The following is an 18,178-nucleotide window of genomic DNA, read 5'->3' as shown; positions in this document are numbered from 1 at the left end:
CAATGATGTAAACCCCAAAAAATGAGAGAGTTGAAAAATTTACAAGGACCTTCATTAGCCTGTTCCATTGTTTCCATGTCTAAAGTTGGAGATGGTTTTCCATTAGGAATTGTGGGAGGATGGGAAAGTTACAAAGATGTCAAACATTCAAGAGAATGCCATTCTACACGTTCCACTTCCGGTTTTGAATTTAATGGCGTAGGCATTAGCCTTGAGCATTCTGGGAAAGTGGATGCTCACATATCTGCTGTCCACTATACTCCCTGACGTCAATGGAACTGAATATCACGCAAGACTGTAACAAGCAGCCAATGTGATACTATTGGTTCAGCATCCAGAAATCAAAGTTTGCCCTCAACATATTTTCACAATTTCTGCTAATAGAGGCACGGCATGAAATGCAAAAATGAAAGACTGATGCTCTGGTTCTTTATTCGAATCATCAGGATCAATTCAACTCCCCATCCCCAGGAAATTGAATTCTCTTCCATTTGAAATGCCCTCGATCTTCAGCTGCTATGGAGGGAGATAGGCTCACTGCTCCATAACCGAGAATGGCCCTGAAGAGGTAGAGAAGGCGGAAGGAGAGAGACAGGGAGACAGACGGAAAGAGAGAGTGTAATAATAATAATAATAATCACTTATTGTCACAAGTAGGCTTCAATGAAGTTACTGTGAAAAGCCCCTAGTCGCCACATTCCGATGCCTGTTCGGGGAGGCCGGCATGGGAATTGAACCCACGCTGCTGGCCTTGTCCTGCATTACAAGCCAGCTGTTTAGCCCACTGTGCTAAACCAGCCCCTGCTAATGACTTAGGTCAGGCCTTTGAGATTGGCCAATTAGAATATGAGATCCCTGATTAGTGGCCCAATCAGGGATCCCCTTTTTCTGTATATAACAGGTAGTGTCAGATCCTCTGCAATCCCGGTGTAGACAGCAAGCTGAATGCACCTGGTTGTTCGGCTGTTGGTTTTGTAAATAAAAGGAATTCTGCTGAAGGGACTTCTGCCTCCATGGATTTATTACAGTGGCGACGAGGAAAACAGAATGACCTGAAGGAACCTGCTCATTGGTCGCTGCCACATATTGAGAGTAAGCCACTGATAGACAAAATGCCTTTATTTGGGAAATTGGATTCTTTTGGCACTGCAGTGGAAGATTGGGCCCAATATGTAGAGCGGATGAAGTACTTCTTTAGAGCAAATTATATAGTTCCAGATGAAAAGCAACGGGTCGTTCTGCTGATCATGTGTGGGCCGGCAGTTTTTACCATTATGCGCAGTCTCACTTTTCTGGAGGCACCTGGAGCAGGTGTGGGCCTCAGATTTGTTTCCTCCCCAGAAGCTGACTCTGACCAGCATACTGAGGACCGTGGAGAGTCCTCCCCGACAAACTATTCATGCCCCTCCGGCACCACTCATGAGGATATCGGACTCGGATATGGACACCATGGATGACGCCGCGGCCATCCCCCTGCCGCCGGAGGAAGGGGGCGAACCGTCCCTCAGGTACTCACATCGGAAAAGACGGGCGCCTGGCTGTTAAACCCCCATGCTCGAGGCCGAAGTAGAGGATCTGGACCCGGCGCAGAAATGAAGCAGGAGACCTGTGAGTCACGAGGACCACAGGAGCTCCTCAGACTTTGGGGGAGAGGGGTGTAATGACTTAGGCCAGGCCTTTGAGATTGGCCAATCCAAATACTAGTTCCCTGTTTAGTGGCCCAATCAGGGAACCCCTTTCTCTGTATGTAATAGGGAGTGTCAGATCCTCTGCAATCCCGGTGTAGACAGCAAGCTGAATGCACCTGGTTATTCGGCTGTTGGTTTTGTAAATAAAAGGAATTCTGGTGAAGGGACTTCTGCCTCCATGGATTTATTACAGAAAGGTTTAGAGAGAGAGGCCGAGAGATGCCGAGAGAGAGAGAGATAGTGAGACGGAGAAAGAGTGAGGTAGACAGGTGGAAAAAGAGAGAAGAGGAGAGAGGATTGGGGAGAGAATTCCAGAGCTTAGTGCTCAAGTAGCTGAAAAGCCCACCAGTGTTGGAGCCAAGATATTCAGGTTTGCTCAAGAGGCCAGATTTGGAGGAGTGTAGCGATCTCGGAGGGTTAAGATTCCAGGGACAGGAAGGGTTGAGCACAAGGAGAGATTTGAAAACAAAGATAAATATTTATCTTTGTGATGCAGATCATGCTGTATACTTGTGATGGCAATCTCCTCCCAGTTCTCTGTGTCTATTCTCCCTGTGGTACTTTGCCTATCAATGCCAAAATCTGCCTTCCTCCTCCCAGTAATCCTGCATGGACAATGCCAAAGCACGAGATGGGAATTTATTAAGGAGGGTTCTGTCCCCTGTAATTCTTGACATTGTAAAAACAACAAAACACTTGTTTAGATCAAAATGTTGTCTGCATGGGAACATAGTACTTAGAAGCAGGAGCAGACCATTCAGCCCTTCATGGCTGGCTTAGTTGTGGTCTCAACTCCACTTTCCTGTCTGCTCCCATAACCTTTGACTCCCTTGTCTATCAAAAGTCTGTCTAACTCAGTCTTGAATAAAGTTAATGAGCTGGCCTCCACTGCTCTCTGAGGAGTGAATTCCACAGACTAACTTTAAGCTGTTTTACCTCTGCAGTAACATTCTATTTCTTGACCCCCAACCAGGCACATTCCCAGTAAGTCGTCTTTCCATGCCTGGAGTTTGCTGGCAGTAGCCAAGATTAAGTTCATCCAAATTACAGCAGACTGTTGTGATCCATTAAATGCAAGCCCTCAGCCATCAAACCTCAGAGCTTGTGAAATGAAAATCGCTTATTGTCACAAGTAGGCTTCAAATGAAGTTACTGTGAAAAGACCCTAGTCGCCACATTCCGGTGCCTGGTACAGGAATTGAACCGTGCTGCTGGACTGCCTTGGTCTGCTTTCAAAGCCAGCGATTTAGCCCTGTGCTAAACCAGCCCCTTGTGACTCTTCCTTTCCAGCATGTGGTTAGCTCTTAAATGCCCCCTCAGACGGGGATTGTGAGAGGGAGGCAGCTCTTTTCAAACATTAGGAGGGTATTGAACGTGGTTATGGCACCGGCGGAGGGGAAGGAAACAGAGGTGGTTGTGGCATTGGACGCTGAGAAAGCGTTTGACTGGGTAGAATGGGGGTACTTGATGGATGTTCTGGAGCGGTTTGGGATTGGACCCAGATTTGTGGACTGGGTAAAGCTACTATAGAAGGAGCCGAGGGCGAATATCCGCACAAAATAACATCAACTCGGAATGTGTTTTTCTCTACTGTGGGAGGCAGGGATATCCTAACTTTAGCTATGCACTTATAACGCAACTTTGTGTATCATTGGTAGAAGTGTATTGGAGCAGCCCGCTCTTTGAGGGGGTAGAAGATGTGTGTGAACATTGCGGGAGGGGGGCAAACCACATTCATATGTATTGGTCCTGTCCAAAGCTGGAGGATTACTGGAAGGAGGTTTTTAGGGTAATCTCTAAAGTGATGCACGTGAAACTGGACCTGGGCCCTCGGGAGGCCATATTCGGGGTGTCGGACCAACCAGGGTTGGAAATCCAGATGTTGTAACCTTCACCTCGTTAATCGCCTGAAGGCGGAACCTGTTAAGGTGGATATCAACCTCTCCACCCTGTGCCCTGGCATGGCGGGGGGACCTGCTGGAATTCCTGACTCTTGAGAAGGTTAAATTTGAACTGAGGGGAAGGATGGAGGGGTTCTACAATTCATGGGCGTTATTCATTATGCATTTTCGAGAATTGGATTACGTCGAACATCGTGTGGGGGGTGTTGGGAGGATTGGGGGGAGGGGGTCTGTATGTGTTAATGGTGACTATGGGTGATTCCTGATTCCCTTTTGTTATTTGTTTATGTTAACATGTGGATTGCTATTTGGGGGTTTGGTGGGAGAATGGGATTGTTGTTATCGATATGGGGATTGACATTGCACTCGTTACTGATTATTTGTTATTGTTGGTGAGTGTAAATTTGGGAGAAAATGTGAAAAAGGAAGAGAATAAAAATATTTTTTAAAACCCTCTTCAATGTTCCCTGAAATGGCCGAGCAAGCTGCTCCGCTGTATTCAACCGCTACAAAAATGCAGCAAGGGAATGAAAACGGGCAGACCACCCAACATCGAACCAGGCATGGAAAAGACGACGGCAAACCCAGCCCTGTTGACACTGCAAAGTCCTTCTTACTAACATCTGGGGGCTTGTATGAGCCTACATGTGACTCCAGACCCATAGTCTCAGAGACTAGTTAAGCAACAGCCTGACATAGTCATACTCACAGAATCATACCTTACAGACAGTGCCCAAGACAGTGCAACTACCATTCCCACTGGCAGGACAGACCCAGCAGAGGTGGCAGCACAGTGGTATACAGTCAGGAAGAAGTTACCTTGGGAATCATCAACATCAACTCCGGACCCCATGAAGTCTCATGGTTTCAGGTTAAATATGGGAAAGGAAACCTCCTGCTGCATGTCCATGACAGTATCAGTAGAAGTGACCACCACACAGACCTTGTGGAGACAAAGTCCCATCTTCACATTGAGGATACCCTCCATCGTGTTGTGTGGCACTACTACCATGCTAAACGGAATAGACTTCCAACAGATCTACAAATAAAGACAGCGCTTTCATGAGGCGCTGTGGGCCTTCAGCAGCAGCAGACTTGTGCTCAGTCCCATGGCCCAGCATATCCTCCACTCTACCATGACCACCAAACCAGGGAATCAACCCTGGTTCAATGAAGAGTGTAAGAGAACATGCCAGGAGCAACACCAGACATATATAAAAACGAGATGTAAACCTGGTGAAGCTCCAACACAGGATTACTTGTGTGCCAAAGGGAATAGACTTCAAACAGATCTAGCATACCAAGACTGGGAAAAAGCAGCAAGTAATAGACAAAACTAAGTGATTTCCCAACAAACACATCAGATCTAAGCTCTGTTGTCCTGCCACATCCAGTCGTGAATGGTGGTGGACAATTAAACAACTCACTGTAGGAGGAGGCTCCACAAATATCCCCATTCTCAATGATGGCGGAGCCCAGCTCATCTGTGCAAAAGACAAGGTTGAAGCATTTGCAATAATCTTCAGACAGAATTGCCGAGCGGATGATCCAACTCAATCTCTTCGGAAGTCCCCAGCATAACAGATGTCAGTCTTCATCCAATACAATTCACTTCACTTGCTATCAAGAAATGGTAGAAGACACTGGATACTGCAAAGGAAGCACTGAGGGATGGGTGGGCGCAGAACATACTCTGGGTAGGAGACTTCAATGTCCATCACCAAGAGTGGCTGGTTAGTATCATTACAGACCGAGCTGGCCGAGACCTAGGGGACATAGCTGACAATATTCGGGCAATAGTACTGAAGACATGTGCCCCACAGCTTGCCGCACCCCGAGCCAAGCTGTTCAGATACAGCTACAGCACGACAATATCTACCGGGCAATGTGGAAAATTGCCCAGGTGCGTCCTGCGCACATGAAACAGGAAAAATCCAACCCAGTCAATTATCGCCCTATCAGTCTACTCTCTATCTTCGGCAAAGTGATGGAAGGAGTCATCGACAGTGCTGTCAAACGGCATTTACTCAGGAATAACTACTATGCTGGCATAGTAGTATTGCCATTGGACTAGTAAACCATAAATCCAGGGTAATGGTCTGGGGATCTGGGTTTGAATCCCACCACTGCTGATAGTGAAATTCAAATTGAATAAAAATCTGGAATTACAAGTCTAATGATGACCATGAAACCATTGTCGATTGTCAGAAAAACCCATCTGGTTCACTGATGTCCCTTAGGGAAGGAAATCTGCTGTTCTTATCTGGTCTGGCCTACATGTGACTCCAGACCCACAGCATTGTAGTTGATCTTAACTGCCCCCTCGAAGGCAATTAGGGATAGGCTCGGATGGGCCCTGACTCGGAAATATACCACTGTTCCTTCACTGTGACTAGATCAAAATGCTGGAACACCCTCCCTAACAGCACAGTGGGTGTACCTACAGCGGTTCAAGAAGGCAACTCACCACCACTTTCTGAAGGGCAACTAGGGGTCCAGGGATGGGCAATAAATGTTGGCCTAACCATTGACACCCACATCCCATCAATTATTTTTTTTTAAATTATAAAGCAACAATGTTACCTTGAATCATTGCTCTTTTGTGCCAGGCTAACCTTATTCCATCTTTCTCCTCCATCTTTTTCTACTCATTAATGGATTTCCTCCGAATTCTGATTTTTGTCCTTGCTGCTACCTTGGCTTCCTTTGTCACATCAACGACCATATCCATTCAACTCTATTTCCATCAACCTCATGCACCATTCTCCTGTTCTCTTCTCAGTGACTGCATGCTCCTCACCATGTCTTCAGTGGGGCAATTAAAGATGGTCCTTTCTTTTGTTTCAAAAACCATTTCTTGCTCAGCTAGAAGAGGAAAATAGGAGTATAAGTTATAAAGGATGTAAAAATCTGAGTGGGCCTTCAGTACCTAAAGAGTTAGCAGTACACACCAGAAGCCAAGATGAGGCAGCTTGCTGCTTCCAGCTACAATGAGCACAGACGCACCTGAGAGAATTCTACTGGCCCAAATAATATCTAAACACTGCACAAAAACAAAGAAGGTTTCTGAGTCCAACACCAGGCTGACTATTCATTTCGATATGACCTTTTGATGCTTTAATTATCAACTCTCATCACAATATTGGAATGAACTAGGAATGTAGACATTCAGAAAGCATGAGTGAACAGTGCAGTATGCAACTTCTCACAGGGCCAAATACCCTTCACAAAGGACAAGTTATTTTCATTGTACAGTTTATAATGAGTATGTCAATGGATGGTCGTTTTTCAGACCATTTAAAGTAGAGTTACCTCTGCTTTTCTACAAACACATTTACATCTTCACTGGAATATCGCTTGCCAAAGGCATTTCACGTTTCTGCCAGTACCAAATATATCTCCTGATAGAATTGCTGAAATCCCAATCAAGGAGCTTGGGTTTGAAGCTCAGATTGACCTTAACCACACTCACTAACTGTAGTATTCTGGATTTGAAGCCAAAACTAGCAAATTCAATTCAATTGACCTCCTGGCAACTGATTAAGGAATAACGAACACAATAGCCATCGGGGTAAATGATCCAGGAAGATGGATGTATTCATGGAATCAAACCATGAGACAGAGAAATAATTTGTCACTGTAAATATACTTAACTTACTCAATAATTATTGGAAACAATTTAATGAGAGTCAAATTCTGTGCCAACCATTTAAAAATGAGATTTAGGGCGCGATTTACTCAAAAGATATAAGGGCAGGATTCTCCAGCCATGCCTACACGGCGACTGGAGAATCCTGCCCGAGGTCAACAGACTTCTCCATTGTCCACAGCTCGCCCGCAGTGTTCTTCCAGCGGATAGGGAGGAAGAATCCAATCCCAAGTTAATTTGTGGCAGGTTTTGAGGGAGTTTCCTGCCAGTTCTGCCGGGAGTTCCCCACCGCTATTCAATGACACTTAGGGCAGGAATCTTGACAATAGTCACTTTTTTGGGCCCTAGGGAATTTCACACTGGTTTAGCCCACACATAGGGCGGGATTCTCCCTTCTGGGGACTAAGTCCCCACGCCGGCGGGAAAACCAGCGCCAACCACTCCGGCGTCAACAGCCCCCGAAAGTGAGGAATTCTCAAAACTTTCGGGGGCTTAGCTGACGCCGGAGTGGTTAGCGCCGCTCCAGCCGGCGACGAAGATCCGGCCAGCGTGATCTCACGCATGCGCGGACTGGCTGGCATATTTCCGCACATGCGCAGGGGTTCTCTTCTCCGCGCCGGCCCCCAGGCAATATGACGGACCCTTACGGGGGCCCAGCGCGGAGGAAAGAAGGCCCCCACGGAAATAGCCCGCGTGCAGGATCGGTAGGCCCCGATTGCGAGCCAGGCCACGGTGCGCCCCCCCCCCCCCCCCCCCCGGATCGGATCTCCCCATGCCCCCCCCAAGACTGCCCCCGCACACTTACCTGCCAGGCCCTGCCGGGCATGAGGTGAGTAATTCACACCGGCGGGACTGGCCAAAACTTGACGGCCAGTTGGCCCATCAAGACCTGGAGAATCGCCGGGGTGGGGCCACTATCAATGGCCCCCCACTGGCGTGGTGGGAATTCCGCCGGCCCCCGAAAACCAGTGCCGGAGCATAGGGCAGCCGGCGTCGGGGCGGGATTCGCGCCTCCCCCCGGGGATTTTCCAACCCGGCGCAGGGTGGGAGTGGGAATTGACGCAAGCTTCCTGGCGCTCAGCCCAGCGAAACCGGCAACGCAATTCAACGTTAATTGGTCCACTTAACAAGGCCTGACAGGCTTCCAGTCGCAAATGAAGGCTCGTTAACTGATTCACTGGCACCTAGCTCGCCAGGCCCCCTGCTAACAAGGTTGAGCAGCACTTAAAACTGCACTTGCTCAGCCAGTACCAGCCAGCCAGCTAGCAACAATGGCACCGAGGAGACCGGTCCCACGATTCGGGGTTGCTGACCTGGGAAGGCTGCTGGAATACAGTGGAGGTCAAGAGGGATGTTCTGTTCCCCCGAGGGCCCCAGAGGGTGAACCACAAGGCAGCCAGTGCTGCCTGGGATGAGGTGGTGGCAGCAGTCAGCTCAGGCAGTGTGACCAGGAGGACTGACCTTCAGTGTCGGAAGAAGGTCAACGGCCTACACCGGGCAGCACGCGTAAGTAGACGCCAACACCACCACATTGCTCCCTGCCCACGGGAGCATCCACACCCCCATCCCCACAGGCTACCCCCATCCCTCCCTCCACCCCCTCCCCCTTCAACCCTCCCTTCACACACCCTCCCCAACATCACTGTGAGCCACACATGTGGCTAATGATGCCCTCTCTGTGTCTCTGCAGGATAAGCTCTCCCACAATCAGTTGGAGGGGGCCCGGACTGGCGGTAGTGTGCCAGACATAAGAATCCTCACCTCCTTCGAGAAGCGAGTTGTGGAGGAGACCAGGGTGGCTGTGGACAGCACGGTCACCCACGCAGAGGTTGACAGATGCCGTAGAGGTGAGGAACCACCAGGCTCCACCCGGAGACCTGTGAGTTGTTATTGCCTTACTGACTGACCCATCCCTCCCGCTGACCACATGTCCATTCTCCTGCAGGTCCTCCAGCCGATGGAGCCGGCCCATCCCGGACGCCCCATCTCCTGACACTGAGGAGTGCACCTCGGAGGAGAACTCCGAGGAAGACATGATTGAGGTATCATAACTATCATCCCAACCCTCCACAAGTGCAGATACACACACCTCAATGGGAAATGTTAGCGGTCAGGCTTCTGGGGCACAACCTGGTGAGCACCACACTGCTGCTGATGTACTTAGCAGCAGGCAGGAATCCCCAGGCAAGACAGCAGTCAGAGTTCTGCTGGATCCCAGGACACAGCTGGATCCCAGCCTGATGCTGAGCCTCTAGAACAGGGTTACCCAGAGCTGATGGAGATGATTGGAAGTAGCCGGGACATTCAGAGGGGAATATCAGTATCGCTCCAGCAGATCCATAGCCGATTGGAGGAGTCCCAGAGGTAACAAGCGCAGGAGATGGCGCCTGCAATGAGTGGCACCATGGTGTGGGACCTGATGTGTTGGGTAAGCTGGGTCTGTGAGGACCAGGTCCGTCAAACTCGAGCATAACCCCACGCCTGGTACCATGATGTGTTGGGTAAGCTGGGTCTGCGAGGACTGCGTTTACTGCAGTGGTGAGAGAGACAGGCTTCGAACATTTGAAGAAATGCAACTCGATTTTATTGAACTCTTAACTATCATACATACTTTAACTGTGGGTTGACACTATGCTGACTTGACTGGAGACCTGAGGCTAACCTGACCGGACTATCTTACTACCACATGGTGTTTGTTCTAGTTGCTGCTCACGAGCTCAGACTGTCTCAGAGGCTGCATCCTGAGAGAGCGGGAAAACTAGTGGCCAGGCTTTATAGTGGTTGTGTCCTGTCTGGAGATTGGCTGCTGTGTTCTGTGTATTTACTGGTCATCCTGTGTGTCAATCACTGCCTGTCTGTGCACCATCATGTACCTGGATGTATATTATGACAGGACCATGGGGAACTGCCAGGGCTGGCAGAGCCAGATGATGCAGGGGTAGCCGGAGCTTGAACCAGCTGCCCCTCCTTCCCAAGGAGGACCCCAAGGCCCTATGGGTACTGACAGAGAGGAAGGGGCTGAGTGCCAACCCGGACCTGTCACATGGAGCTCCCCCAATTTCCACCCCTCTGTTGAGGCCACATCTCAAGGTCAGCACACAGGAAGGGGCGGCATGGCCCCAGAGTCCCCAGAGGACGCCCACCAGGGAAATCGAAGGCCACGGGATGAGGTAGGCAGCTGTCAACCTCTACCTCAGATGTGCATCCTGGGGAAACACCGAGACATAGGTGGAGCTAGGAGGGCCAGGTACATTGAGGATCACTGAGGGCACCAGGGGAGGGGGTGGGGTTAGGGGTAGGTAGGTTGGTGAGGGGACGTTGGGGGTTGAGGTGTGGGGGAGCAGCACCATCGGAAGTGGGGTATTGTACATCACATTAAATAACTTTTTGCACAACCATTATAATGCCTCTCTCACTTCCTTCTGCAATGCGGGCTGGCCTCGGACCCTCTGCCCTTCTCTCCTGACATCCACCCCCCACCCCCCCACCCCACCCCCCACACCCCCCCACACCCCGCCCACACCCCCCACACCCCCCCCCCACACCCACACCCCCCACACACCCCCACCCCACACCTTCCTCACACACACCCCACCCCACCCCCCCCCACACCCACACCCCCACACCCCCCCACCACCCCCCCACCCCACACCCCCACCCCACACCCCTCACACACACCCCACCCCACCCCCCACACCCCCACCCCACCCCCCCCACACCCCCCCACACCCCCCTACCCCCCCTACCCCCCCACCCCCTACCCCCCACACCCCACACCCCCCCACCCCCCACACCCCCTCCACCCCACACCCCCCCACACACCCCCCACACCCCCTCCCCCCCCACACACCCCCACACCCCCCCCCCACACCCCCTCCCCCCCACACACCCCCAGTGCCATCTGGGCACCTTTGAAGTACCAGAGTGGCAGCCCCAAGGTGCCCGCATTGCAGGGAGAGGGCCAGGGAGCCACCCTTCACTTACCCTGACCACCCTGGGATGGCCCGGATCGCCTTTTGGCAAATCTGCTTATGAGAACGAGACAGTAAGACCTGCTCTAATGTGCAGATTTCCAAGATACCTGAGGCTTTGGGATTCAATCCTTTCACCTCAGGGACCTCGGGCAAACACCGTTTGGTGCTGGACCCCACAAATGGGAACCAGATGGAACGGCACTCGTGAGGGTCTCCAAGGAGGCTCCCAGCAGCATGCCCTTCAGGCAAGGTGGTGCCCTAACACTGCTGGTGCCACCTAGGTACCCTGGTTGTGCCAGCCTGGCACCCTGGCACTGCCACCTGGGTGCCATATCAAGGTACCCAGGTGGCACAGCCATCTTGCTGGAGCACTGCCATGGTGCCAGGTTGGGATCTCCCATGTTGCGTTCGGGTTAGGGGGAGGTCAGGGATTTTATTTCTGGGGCTCGGAGATCTCTCGCTACAAGGGCAGTTCCGGCGAGCAGAGCTCCTCGTTGTAAAAACGGAGCTATGTATGGCCGCGGCTGCGTGTTCCCCGTTCAGGCCCCTTATTCAACAAGAGTAGTGTTTAATAGCCACATATTTCCTGGCACTGCAAATGCCGGGAAACACGTGGATAAACACGCTCGCTAGGGAACTTGTTCCCTTTTGGGAAGAATGCGCCCAAAGCCTATAGAGTAGGTCAGGAGTAACCTTGAATCAACAGTCGTATCTAGAAAGTGCTAATTGTATCCCGATAAATTGGGCCAGGTTCTCACAGAAAGATGTGTCCAAAGAACAAGCAGAGCAGTTAAGAAGCTTGATTGAACTGTTAAATTGGTCGTGCTACAAGACCCAATGCCAGTTATAGAACATAGAACAGTACAGCACAGTACTGGCATCTTCAGCCCACTATATTGTGCCGAACAGTTATGGCTTGTTGGAACATAGTGTTATGGTGAAGAATTCTACAGCTGAGGAGGTTCTGAGGGCAAATTAAACATTAAAGAAATTAAATAGCAGAGAAATGTACTTTAAAATTTCCATCTCAAAATTTATTTTTGGTGATATTTCCCATGCCAATCTTTCAGGTGTATATTTAAGTACAGCTGGGATTATCATGCAGGGGAAAGTGATGTCGGCCTTTCACCTCCTGCAGACAATGGATATTGGAATTCAACCAGCAATGGTGGCCTTCCTTCTAGTTGTTGCAGCCTTGGGGGATGTACTGGGGCTGTACGAGCTAGAGTTGCTAGAGGATGTACATGAACAAATTAACATTGAGAAGGAGGAGGTATTAACAGTTTCAGTGGGCTTAAAAGTGGATAAACCCCCAGGCCCAGGTGAGATGTATCGTAGGCTATTGTGTGAGGCAAGGGAGGAGATTCCATGGGCTATGTGGTATCAATATTCAAGAAGGGTGGTCGAGAAAAAACAAGTAATTACAGGCCAGTGGGTCTAATTTCAGTGGCAGGGTGGCAGAGCAAGGGTGCTCAGGTGTCAGGGTGGCACTGCCAGGGGTGAGGGGGGCCATGCCCAAAAAATGAGGGTGGAGGGGGGTTTGAAGAGTGGGTGTGTGCAGTGCAAGTAAGTTGGGGCTTCTGGAAGGTCGGGGGATGACAGTTCGGGTCCTGAAGGGGAGAAGGTGCTGGAAGGAGGCTTGGGGGGCAGGAGGGTCCTGAAAAGGGGAGACATGCAGGGACCCCATATTGGGGTGTTCTTTTTTGGGGGGTGTGGGGTAGTGCCCATGAGTGTGGGGGGGTGACATTGCCCACGGATGGGGGATGTGAGGAAGATCGGGGCACCCTTTCAGAACGATGGCCCGATCTCTGAGTTCAACTCCCCAGCGCTAAAAAAAATTTGAAATATGGGTTAACCCGGTGAGAAACTCCCCAGGGCCCAAAAAAAGTGCCTATGGCTGGATTCCCCCAACCTGCCCGGTACAAGAATGCCACAGGCGAGCTGCGTGCAATGGAGAACTCCATTAACACGGGCAGGATTATCCCGTCACCGGGCAAACGCGGCTGGAGAATCCCACCCCTAAGTGCCATTGAATAGCGGTGGTGAACACGCCGGCAGAGCCGGCAGGAAACTCCCTGAAAAACCCGCCACAAATGAACTTCAAAATTGTTTGGGAGGATTGTGCCCTAAGTGTGTAGATCAGGGTAGCACAGTTGATGTAGTATACATGGACTTCAGTAAGGCTTTTGACAATGTCCGCATGGGAGACTGATCAAGAGGTAAGAGCCCATGGGACCCAGGGCAATTTGGCAAAATGGATCCAAAATTGGCTTGGTGGCAGGCAATGGTCAAAAGTTGCTTTTGTGACTGGAAGCTTGTTCCTAGTGGTGTTCTGCAGGGATCGATACTCGATCGCTTGTTGGTTGTCATGCATATTAATGATCTGGATGTGAATGTAGCAGGTATGATCAGTAAGTTTGCAGGTGACACAGAAAGTGGTGGTGTGGTAAATAGTGAGGAGGAAAGCTTTAGATTACAGGACAATATAGACGTGCTGGTTAGGTGGACAGAACAGTGACAAATGGAGTTTAACTCTGAAAAGTGTGAGATAATAGAGGACTAATTAGGCAAGGGAATATCCAATGAATGATAGGACCCTAGGAAGTACAGAGGATCAGAGGGGCCTTGGTGTGCAAATCCATAGCTGCCTGAAGGTATTCAGACTCGAAACGTTGGCTTCCTTCCAGAAACATAGAAACATAGAAAACAGAAGCTGGAGGAGACCATTTGTCCCTTCGAGCCTGCTCCGCCATTCGTTATAATCATGGCTGATCATCACGTATGGCTAATCATGGCACCATGATAGCACAGTGGATAGTACTGTTGCTTCACAGCTCCCAGAATTCCAGGTTCGATTCCCGGCTTGGGTCACTGACTGTGCGGAATCTGCACCTTCTCCCCGTGTCTGCATGGGTTTCCTCTGGATCCTCCGGTTTCCTCCCACAAGCCCCAAACGATGGCTGTAGGTAATTTGGACATTGTGAATTCTCCCTCTGTGTACCTGAATAGGTGCCGGAATGTGGCGACTAAGGGCTTTTCACAGTATCTTCATTGTAGTGTTAATGTCAGCCTACTTGTGACAATAAAGATTATTATTATAAGTGCAATACCCTGATCCTGCCTTTCCCCCATATCCCCTGATCGCTTTAGTCCCAAGAGCTATATTTAATTCCTTGAAATTACACAAGGAGCGGGATTCTTCGTTTGCCAATGCCGAAATCGCGAAATGCTATTGGGCAGAAAATAGCATTTCGCCGATTTGACACCAAATCGCGATTCTCTGCCACCTCGACAGCGGCGTCAACATGTACCGGAATGCACGTATAGTGGACACCATTGGCATTTCATTAGTGGGCCTGACCCGGTATTCTCCGGGGCATCCGCTACGCTCTGAGTTCCTGACGGCGCTGTTTCACTTGTGCTTTTAAAAATCATGAAACCAGCATCGTGGCTTCTGAGGGGGAGAGACGGTGTACGGAAAGTGTCCAATAATGCCATAGTTTGCTGACAGTTGTGCAGCTGGCTGGGGAGCTTTTGCCAGGGCCGGGAGGTACCAGGTGGGCCAGGAGGTGGTGTAGTGTCGGGATGGATGGGCAGAGAACACCATTGCTACAGCCAGCAAGGCGGACATGCAGCTGCGCACATTGCTGACAGCCCACTGTGAACCTAGGGCCACGGGTCGTATAGATGTCCCCCCACGCCACCCCCCTGGGTGCCCTCTGGCCCCAGCCGACCCATCAGCTGTATGGGCGCTCCAGCAGAACCAGTGCTATCTTATTGGTTAGGGTAAGTGTGTGTGGGGATTGTACGTGTATAAGCGGCTGCAGCTTGTCAGCCTCCCGAGTGTCGATCACACCCGCACCGTTTTTCATTGGAATCGATCGTGTTCCACGTGGTGCCGGTGCTAGCCCCTTACTGTGGCATCGGTTTTGCTGTCGTGGAAGTCCATGAATTCTGCACTGGCGTCAAAACTCCAGAAGACACTCCAGGGCGTGATCTTCCAAAAAAATCTCCAAGTGCTGTAGCGAGCGGGAATTGCCGCGGGTTTCCCGGCACTCGGCCCAGCGAGGCCGGCAACGCTATTCAACAATAAATGGTCCAGTTAACAAAGCCTCACGGACTTCCCGCCGCGAATGCTGGCTAGCCAGCTGACTCGCCACACTATAGGAAGGAAGTAATTGTACTAGAGAGGGTGCAGAGTAGATTCACCAGAATGTTGCCTAGGTGGAGCACTTCAGCTATCAAGAAAGGCTGATAGTCTGGGGTTGTTTTCCTTGGAGCAGAGAAGGCTGAGGGGGGGGGACCTGATTGAGGTGTATAACATTATGAGGCATAGATATGGCGGATAGGAAGGGACTTTTCCCTTTAGTGGAGGGATTAATAACCATGGGCATAGATTTAAGGTACTGGGCAGGAGGATTTTAGGAAATGTGAGGGGAAGCCTTTTCATCTGTAAGTCACTGCCTGAAAGGGTGGTAGAGGTGGGAATCCTCACAACATTTAAGAATTATTTAGATAATCATTTGAAAACCCTGAGCAAACAAGGCTACGCACCAAATTCTGGAAAATGGGATTGAAGTCACTAGGTGCTTTATTGGTGGCGCGAACATGATGGGTCAAAGGCCCTCTTTCCGTACTGTAAAAACTGTATGACTTTATGACATACAAGCCCCTGGACTGCTTCATGAGACAACATACAATGTAACAGCCTAAGGGGCATTCTGAGAAAGGGTTGCTCATTGAATGCTACGAAGATAACCATTCTCTTTGGGGATAATGTTCATTGAACAAAGAGTGTCCCTGAGAAACATTTGAGGATTGGCCTTGCTAGTACAAAGGAAATGTTGGAGAAATGTCTGAAATAAGAAGCCGAGGCACAAGTCATCAACTATCAGACTGTGTAACAAAGAGGAATGCTTGCTCCAAGGAATTATTGGAGTTCCTAGAAAAGGCGTTCCTCGCTTTCGGCGTTCGGCCAGAGAATCCCCGTTTGCGCCAAAATCAAAGGCGACGCCACTTTTGTGATGCTCCGCTCCCTCAAAAATGCACACCATCAGGACGGCCTCAGGACGTCACCTGAGGCCATCCCCTGATGTGCTGAGTTCCCGATGGTGTGGAATTGGTTATGGTATTTTTTTCATAGACCCCGCGTGGTGGCTGCGGAGCTGTGCCACTGGCCGGCGGGGCATTTGCGAAGGCTGGGGGGACTGGTGGGGGGATGGCGAAGGGAGTTACTGGAGGTCATTATTTGGCAGACCGGGCCCGCATGGGGCTGGCGCCCTGTTGCACGATGCGGCCGCCACAGACCGTCGCCATGCGCATGCGCAGCCACGGACCCGGCTATTCTCCAGCCGTTTTTGGCATGGGATCCGGGAGCTTTACCTGGCATGGCTGCAAGCCCCCAGCAGTTCTGGAATCAGTGAAGCTGTTGCAACGCTTTTTTCTGGTGTAAAACACCACTGTTCCCACGCCGGCATCAGCATTTAGTCTGAAAGTCGGAGAATCCAGCCCCTTATGTTATGGTAGGTAGTAAGAAATATGGGACCTATGTTTTTTCTTTGATTGCATTGTAATTATTTAAGTATATTGCAAAACACTTGTTTAAAACAAGAAAAGGGAATTTGTTAATGGTTGGTTGATTATGTTAAAGAAACACAGATGATTGGCATTATTTGATTAAAGTCTGAGAGCACATATAAAGAAAATCTGCTGACACACTGAGTTAGTAGTTTGGGGACAGTAATCTGCAATGCTGCATCCTGTGAATAAACCTATTATCAAGGAAATGATCTGTGTCTTGTTTCATACTTCACCGTCTGGCTTGTATCCATTTAACATAGTGAATGGAGAGAGGCATTGCTTTGGGCGGTAAGACTGAATGCAGAGCAATTATTCTGCTTAAGTTAAGCAAGGCGCACAGAAATGGTATCATGTTGTTTTGCATGCGCCATTTTTTCACATCAAGCAAAATTGATTGAACTCAGTAATTCTGATTATACGCTTTCTTCTGTATGTTTGCCTTGCACCAGCTTAATGATTTAAATAAAACTTCACCTCAGCTAAGTCTACCTTCAGAGACATTGAAGAAAGTCATATGCGGACAGTACAAGTATCTGGTCACATTCATGAGGAAGAGCTATTTGGGCTACGCTTTTGCAGATGCAGAGATAGGACTGCCTATGGCTCTTCAGAGGAACTTGGAAACATGAGCAGGTCATTTAACCCCTCTAGTCAATCCTTTCATTCAATGATCATAGAATCAGAGAATTTACAGTGCAGAAGAAGGCCATTTGGCCCATTGGGTCTGCAATGGCCCTTAGAAATACTACCCCAATTAAACCCATGCTCCACCCTATCCCCGTAACCAGTAACTCCACCTAACCTTTTGGACACTGAGGGACAATTTAGCATGACCAATCCACCTGATCTGCACATCTTTGAACTGTGGGAGGAAATTGGAGCACCTGGAGGAAAGCCACGCACACACGAGGAGAAAGTGCAAACTCCGCACAGACTGTCACCCGAGACCGGAATTGAACCAGGGAGCCTGTAGCTGTGAGGCAGCAGTGCTAACCATTGTGCCACCCGAGGCAGATTGGTGACCTAATTTAAATACCTGCCTTTCTCCCAACACCGAAATAACTTTGCTAACAAAAATCTATCAATCTCAGGTTTAAAGTTAACAACCAACCTGTCATCAATTGCACTTGCAGAAGAGAGTTCTAAACTTCCAAAATCCTTTTTAGTGCAGAAGTATTTCCTAATTTGTCTCCTGAAAGGTCTGGCTCTAACTTTTAGACTCTGCCTCCTAGTCCTAGACTCCCCAGCCAGCAGAAACAGTCTCTCTCTTTCCACCCAACTTGTTCCCTTACTACTTTGATCAGATTACCATTAACTTTCTAAATTCCAGTCAATAAACTAGGCTGTATAATCTCTGTTGCAGTTTAAACCTTTGAGTCCAGGTAT

The sequence above is a fragment of the Scyliorhinus canicula genome, chromosome 1 (assembly GCF_902713615.1).
Source record: "Scyliorhinus canicula chromosome 1, sScyCan1.1, whole genome shotgun sequence".
In the NCBI taxonomy this organism is placed as follows: Eukaryota; Metazoa; Chordata; class Chondrichthyes; order Carcharhiniformes; family Scyliorhinidae; genus Scyliorhinus; species Scyliorhinus canicula.
This window is presented reverse-complemented; position numbering follows the sequence as displayed.